The following is a 7,461-nucleotide window of genomic DNA, read 5'->3' as shown; positions in this document are numbered from 1 at the left end:
GTTAGCACCGCAATTGCGGTGCCAAGCAAGTGAGTGTAAACAGAACGAAAAAATAATCCTGGGCTAAGCGACGGAGACGAAGTCCGACCCTCACTGACCAATCAGAAACGAGGTAATCGAGTGCTGCCGGTGCGTGCGTGTACGTGTACAGTACATAGCGTAATCATGAATATTCATGTGGTTTGGAAAATCCGGGGCTAAGAAATACGAGTGTAAAAAGTCAGTTTTCTCCTTAGCCCCGGACAAGAGATAGTACGGGACTAATTGGCGAGTGTAAAAAGCTGAAAAAATTGGTACGGGACTAACGATAGTCCTGGGTCAGAGAAAGTCCGGGGTTAAGAAACACAAGTGTAAAAAGGGCTTGGAGAAATAATAGCATATGATCTTGCATGCACTATGATACACAACAGATGCATAGCTCAAGTGCAATTGTATTCCACCAAGGGGGAACGCCTTACCATCAGATTTACTCCTTATTCTTAAGATATATAATACTCCTTATTCTTAAGATATACTTATTATATAGCTAGAGGCAGTATCTGAGTGTTCAGTCACAAAATGTCCATATCTCTTTAGCACTATCACAAAAAAGATAAATACAGATACGTCTATGGTTCCTACAGACAAAAGGAGCATAAGTTTTGTGCTAAACCTAATTCCAAGCTGTTCCTTGGTATAACAAACCGTGTAATTATTGAAACTCCCAGCATTTTGAAATCGGTGAACTTCTCAGTCTGGCAAATAATTCTTTCGATTCCACATCGGAGATATTAACAGTATATTTATAATCATCCTTTGATTATGTACGCTGTATATAGGTGTCTCGCAATGTTTTGACAAGATGGTCATAACTCTAATCATCATGGAAAAACTAACACATACAGTTTTTGTCTAATCTCATTATTCCCAAACTTCACTTGTCTTTTCTCATTACTCGATCCAGTGTTTCTATTTTGGCTAACAAAAAGAGATATTATAGGTAGATAATGGATCACCCTGCATGTCCAACTCCCGTTTGATATCTAAGTTCCCTCCCGAAATCCCCAGTTCATTTCACAACTGCTTACATCCGTATAAAGAATACTTTAATCCAAAACAGCAAAGAATCACCCAACCAAATCATCAAATTCAAACAAATTTGGAATTTTGGACAGAAAAGCCTGAGATACAGAATCGAAAGCTTTTTCAAAATCCGTTGTGACATAAAAAAGAAATCTATTGATTGAAAAAAAAAATGATTATCATTTATCAACCTTAAAGCTTCTATCTTCAATATGTTTTACATAATGAATTATTTTAACAAATACTTTTTTATTCTTTTTGCTAATACGTTTATATAGACAAAATCTTGTATCCATACAATCAACAGTTTAATTGGCCAAACTTTGGACATGCATTGCGTCTTTACCTTGCTTCTCTATCAATAACACGTTGCTTTTTTAACTCCCCCTATCATTGACTTCACACACACGTGCACCTTTAAAAAAATCGTATTCATTCCTTTTCATTCAAATTATACCAAAACAATTTTTCAATTTATTCAATACCACAAATACACACATTATTTTATCTCGTCAAGCCTTTCCACTAAAAACAAGGACTTACCACAAATTTGATATCGTGGGCTCCCACCTCATACGCAGCATTTGAGAAAGAATTGCCGTATTCCAAGTTCTGTAAAATAAGGAAAATAAAATTAGAATATAAGTAATCATTGTCGAGCGGTTACAAAAACATTTTAGACATATTGTAACACATGATACTGAGCTGTTTGTATGAAGAAAAATGCAATGATTTTTATCTAAGAAACATTTTCATGTATAGGTTTGCTGTAATTATTTTGTTTTCCACAAAGCTTTGTCACCGTCTCTATAGCAAAAGTTTTAGATCGAATTGTTATTCAACGTACTGGTAGTATTAAACATGTAATCTTACTTTCCACCACATTTCCATCACTGCAAACTTTATACGCTTTTACCATTTCATACTTTTGTTTTACTCAAATCAAGGAGTAGCCTTTTGCCAAGGTCCTCTCGCTGTTAGATGGCTATAACGGGCGAGCGAAGCGAGCCCAGCCTCGCGCAACCCCACTCGCCCGGGCTCTCTGTATACCGTACAGCGAGAGGACCTTGACAAAAGGCTAGTCAGGGAGGTACATGATTATGTATACTTTATAGGCGTCTGATGATACCATGTGCGCGGACAAAATCAAAGGATACATAGATTGTTTGTCATTTTAATCTATTTCTTATTTTTCTATGTCTTTCAGCCCTTATCCTTGTTTATTTTTGTCCTGCTGTCTGTTTTTTTTCTAATCTCTCTCCCTCGTCGTCCTTGTCGGGTCGTTTTGTCCGTTATGTCACTGAACCCAGTCCCATTACTATCTAAGTCCAATTTATCAAGAGATGATAAGACTCTTGCTAGAAGTCTTTGTGTTCCTCTTGAATTGTTTAAGTGATGTCCGATAGCATCAAATTAGATATACTCAAAGCTAACCAACCGACAGTGATATTGAAGCACCCAGACAAGACTGATAACACACACCTCAGATTCTTACCGCGTGTAAAGCTCGTGCAATATATAGTTTCTGTATAATGTATCATGGTTATTTATATGTCATTATGATCATCAAATACGTGATGGTCATTTCGAGAATAATTTTGTTTTGTTTATTGTTTTTATTGTCGTTGTCGGTGTTGTTGTTGTTGTTGTACACCTATTTGATAATGAGGTGATAGACCAATCAGAATTAATGTTAGCTTTAATCAGAAATGATGTCTGCAATAAAGCATCGTCTTCACATCTCTTGAAACCAGGGCACAATACGTAGGTTAAAACAAAATTAAAAAAGAAAGAAGAAAAAGGAAGAAAGAAAGCAAGTTTTCTCATTTTTTTCTCTCTTTTTTTTTCTCCTTCCCAATTTGATTTCATGTCCGTTGACATTCGTTCGTTTGATTTTGCTTTATATCGGTTTGTAGCTTCGTTAATTCATTTTCGCTGTTCTATGTATTTTCTGAGGGTCCCATATCATACAAGCTTTGCTTTTTAGTGAGACCCTCCATTCCCATTCCCATCCTTAATTTGCCTGTATCATATGCATAATTATGTACATAGTAAAAAAAATGATACTATTGTGTTTTCTTCATTGTTATTCATTTTCGTATGTATTTTGTCAATTTACGTTTTTTGCAGTTATTACAAATATGTTCTGCTTATACATGGTATATAATTTCTCTGTTTATTTTATATGGAAATGAAAATAAATTTGAATCTTGAATCTTGAAAGTAAGTAAGAAAGAGAAGCAGTATGTATAGATTCCTAATAGGCCTACGTGTGGTCAGTGGTACTGTATATACTTTTGTTTGCTACCCTCCAATGTATACACGGACATTTTTCATAAGGAAACTTTGGTATTTAGATACACGTTTATGACGTACAGCAATGACAGGCGAAATGGTTATAATCTATTTATACGCACTGAGTTTTGTAAATTTATATACATTTGAGTGCATGATTACCTGAATACCGTCTTCATGAGTTGAAGCACCAGCGCGCAGTAAACTCAAAGGAATCGTGAGCAAATTCATCTTTGTTTAAATACAGATTCCTTCGTTTATCTTGCTTATGTCCTGTTTGAAGTAGCTCATTTGCTTAGTTTCGTTTTGTAAGCGCTACCAAGGTGAGAAATACCACTGAAGGTCTGTTCCGGTTTCCTAGCAATAATGATGTCCAAATAGGCAAACTGTCCTCTTGTTTGCCGGTGAAGACGATTGTGAATGGAGAGAATTTCTGAAAAGAGACGCAATTCCCATAATCTTTCCTTCACGAAATTCGGCAGTGATCATAGCTGATGATCATGAGCATGGGTGTTGGGTCAATATGGAAGACGTCTGTTTCTTGCACTTTCTATTGTTATGTGTAATCACATGATCGAAATAAATAACAATATGGCATTTTCCCGGTTCGCACACTCCTTTTGCTTTTGATAGTTATATTTGTAGATAGTTTGCAGTGCAGTGTGGATAGGTAGTTAAAGGGATGGTACAGTTTCGGTTGAGATAGGGCTTTAGGTTTCCAACTTTTTTTGATGATGGGTTTTTTGAGATAATGCGAAACCTATTATGAAATATGAAAAAGCATGTAATTCTAAGCCGAATTCAAAGTTTATTTGATGAAAATTAGATTTGAAATGGCTGAGATATCCAAAGCGAAGCAATTGTAATAATAGGTGGGACCCATCTTTTAATTAAGAGCGCTTTGTTTTATTCTTTTTTTTATCTCAGCCATTTCAATGCAGATTTTCATCAAATAAACTTTGAATTCCTCTTTCTTGTATGACTTTATGCAATTCATAAAGCAGTTTCATAGTGTCTTGCAAAAAGTTAAAAGCTTAATTTTCACCTCAACCAATACTACACCATCCCTTTGATATCACTCTCAATGATAGCAACTCTGCTGTCTATATTGCTGCCGACATGTATATGTCGGTATTAGCCAGCGCGTGACAGGTTCACGTTTGAACATCATTTGAAACGGACTTTGGGGCAACTGAGATAAAGGTTTGTGTGTTTTTTTAATACAACTCTTGTCTAATACAGCTCTGTCATTCGCCCTAAAATAATGTGTGTGGTGCGCATTGTCAAGAGCTGTTTGTTAGGGTGGCGTCAGACTGTCCCGAAGTTGACATAAGATGGTCATAGGATATAGAAATCTCAATTTCGCACCAAGATGGCCTCGAACTTGGTTAAAAACAATCAAGAGCCTAAGCAACCATGCATACCGAAGGTCACACGATGACTCCCGAACCACACTACAAGAATCTTAATAAAATGAACATTTGTAAGATCTTTGGGATGTTTTTTGGCTTGCCAAAGATTTTGCCGCCGCTCATGGAGTTGCTGCCAGAGCCCAAGAAACTCCATCGACGTTCATACGATGGAATGACATGAAGTTCATAGATCAGAGCTGAATTTGAAAATGTCTTTTATCATGTGTCCATCTTTGTTCAATATCGGGACAGTGTGACTCCCGCATTATATAAGGAAGTTTATAAGTGCATGCCATCAAAGACAAGAAGAGGTTTTGATCTTGCCATCAGGGCCCCATTTCATAAAAAGTTGATACGATAGCAACTCTTGCTAGAGTGGCAATTGTCATGGTAATGACAAGAATCCAGCTTCCTGATTGGAAGTTGCCATTCTAGCAAAAGTTGCTATCATAACATCTTTTATGAAATAGGGCCCTGGACGTCTCGGTTCCGAGTAGGTGAAAAGGCAAGCTATGAAATCTCGTCTTCTCGTCGTTTCGCCAAGAAGTCGAGAAGACAAAGCTGAAATGACGAAATTTACAAAATGACACTGAATAAATTTTGTAGGAACACACAAACAAACTTCAGGACCTAACTGCCCATCATGCATAAGAGGATTTGAGTCTTGATTTCATTCGATATGATATTGGGGTGGAGCTAAGACTGTAAGATAAGAATTATCTTTTCGTTAAACTCATAGTTCTTCTTGTTCCAAGAAAGTTCTTGGTCTTGCAGGAGTCCATTCAGTTGCGTATCTGTGTCAGAATATCATCAAATGCATAATCATCCGAAAATGTTTTCTGATACATTTGGTGTTCTCCATGTGAGAGCATGCACAGTCATCAGTCGTTTTGCTTTCTGGAACCGGAAAACTGACGTCCGTGAAGAAGTGTTCAGAGGTTCAGCCTTTTGCAAAGCGTCTTAATGTTACGAATGTGGTGGCATTGGCGGCTTTCTTGAACGTTCGCGTGTTCCCATGATGCTATTGGTTGGTTCCTCTCATGTCGCCACAAACTCACGCAATTTAGGATCATTTGGGTTTGGGGCAGTGCACCCATGTGGGAGTCATCCCAAGAGACCAACACCCACGAGTCATATCAGTTCGACACTGGGTAAATGAGTCCTATGAGTTCGGTACTAGGCAAACAATAATAATAAGTACAATTTGTACAGCATTTGTAATGCGCCATCTATAGTGGCCTATTCTGAGGCGCAGTGGGACACAGAATAACATACATTGTATAAAGTAGTTGTAGGCCTACATATTAAGAAGGTTTAAGAAGAAGAAAGAGATAGAGATATCCGATGATCAATTCAATGAATATTCAACCAAAACAAGATGGGAACATATATGACTTCAAAAGCTTTTTAAATGTTTCAATGGTTTCTGCTGATCGGATCCTCAGTGGAAGAGCGTTCCAGAGAGATGGGGCTGCAGAAACAAAGGCTTTTTCTCCGAGAGTCGAGATTGTTCTTTTAACTGTTAATTGTTTACTATCACATGAACGGAGATTTCTGCCAGGGACGTATTCTGAAACAAGGTTTTGCAATTTTGGAGCTGAAGAGTGTACTGCTTTCCATGTATGGAGAAAAATTTCTAACTCTATCCTCGTGTATACTGGTAGCCAGTGAAGATTTTTAAGAACTGGGGTAATGCTGGAGAAGCAAGACTTTCCACTGAGGACCCGAGCAGCAGAGTTCTGAGCACGCTGTACGTATAGTTTGGCCAGTTGGTAAGATGAAGCCTTGAACACTAATGCATTTCCATAATCAATACGAGACAAAACATACGAATGAACAACAGAGGCTGGAACTTTGTGTGATAATGATTTCCTGATACTGTGAATATTGCGTAGTTGCAAATATACAGATCGACATGTGTTTGTAATGTGTGTCGCCAATGACACATTGTTTGCATATAACACATTGTAACACAATAACACATTGTTTGCATATAGTGTCGGACCCAAGAGCTCGATACTTAACAAAAAAGGTCCACTAGCTCGACACTAAAGGTAAAAACTGTCCACGAGTTCGACATTACAGCATGGGGCTTAATGTCTCGGTCTCGTGGTACCTGTTTGCTTAGTGTGGAACTCGTGGGCCATGTTTGCCTAGCATCAGGCTCATGGGCCGTATTTGCTTAGGGTCGAACTCATGGGTTGTATATGCCTCTTGAGCTGTATAGCACGTGTGCTGTGTGACTCATGGACTGTATGACTCATGGGCTGCATGACTCATGGACTGTATGACTCATGGGCTGTATGACTCATGGGCTGTATGATTTGTGGGTGTCGAACTCGTGACGTCTACCTGCTGTGTATAGCATTACATGGGGTCTGACCAGTGAAACATGTCAGAAATGTCTGTTTCCCGCACAAGATACTCTCAACTCTTCACTTCTGCAGATGAAACCGCACATGACGAAATCCCTATACTTTCTGTAAAGCATCTCTGCCGCAGAGTAATGGTAGCAGATTCCGCTTTCTCTGTCGGAAGTCATATCCTAGATGCCCAGCAACACTTTGCCCAGCTCCCTTGTCTCTTAAAAAAAAAGAATTGTCTATCCCCTTTAGGATGGAATGATGTAAAATGTGTCAGAGCTAAACATCTGACATTCCCGCGGTTTTAAGTTCATCCCAGCAGTGCTCTA

Source organism: Diadema antillarum, unplaced genomic scaffold (genome assembly GCF_040938485.1).
Source record: "Diadema antillarum isolate AM-2024a unplaced genomic scaffold, OU_Dant_1.0 seq00000668_RagTag, whole genome shotgun sequence".
In the NCBI taxonomy this organism is placed as follows: Eukaryota; Metazoa; Echinodermata; class Echinoidea; order Diadematoida; family Diadematidae; genus Diadema; species Diadema antillarum.
The sequence above is the reverse complement of the archived record's forward strand: the minus strand, read 5'-3'. Positions refer to the sequence as shown.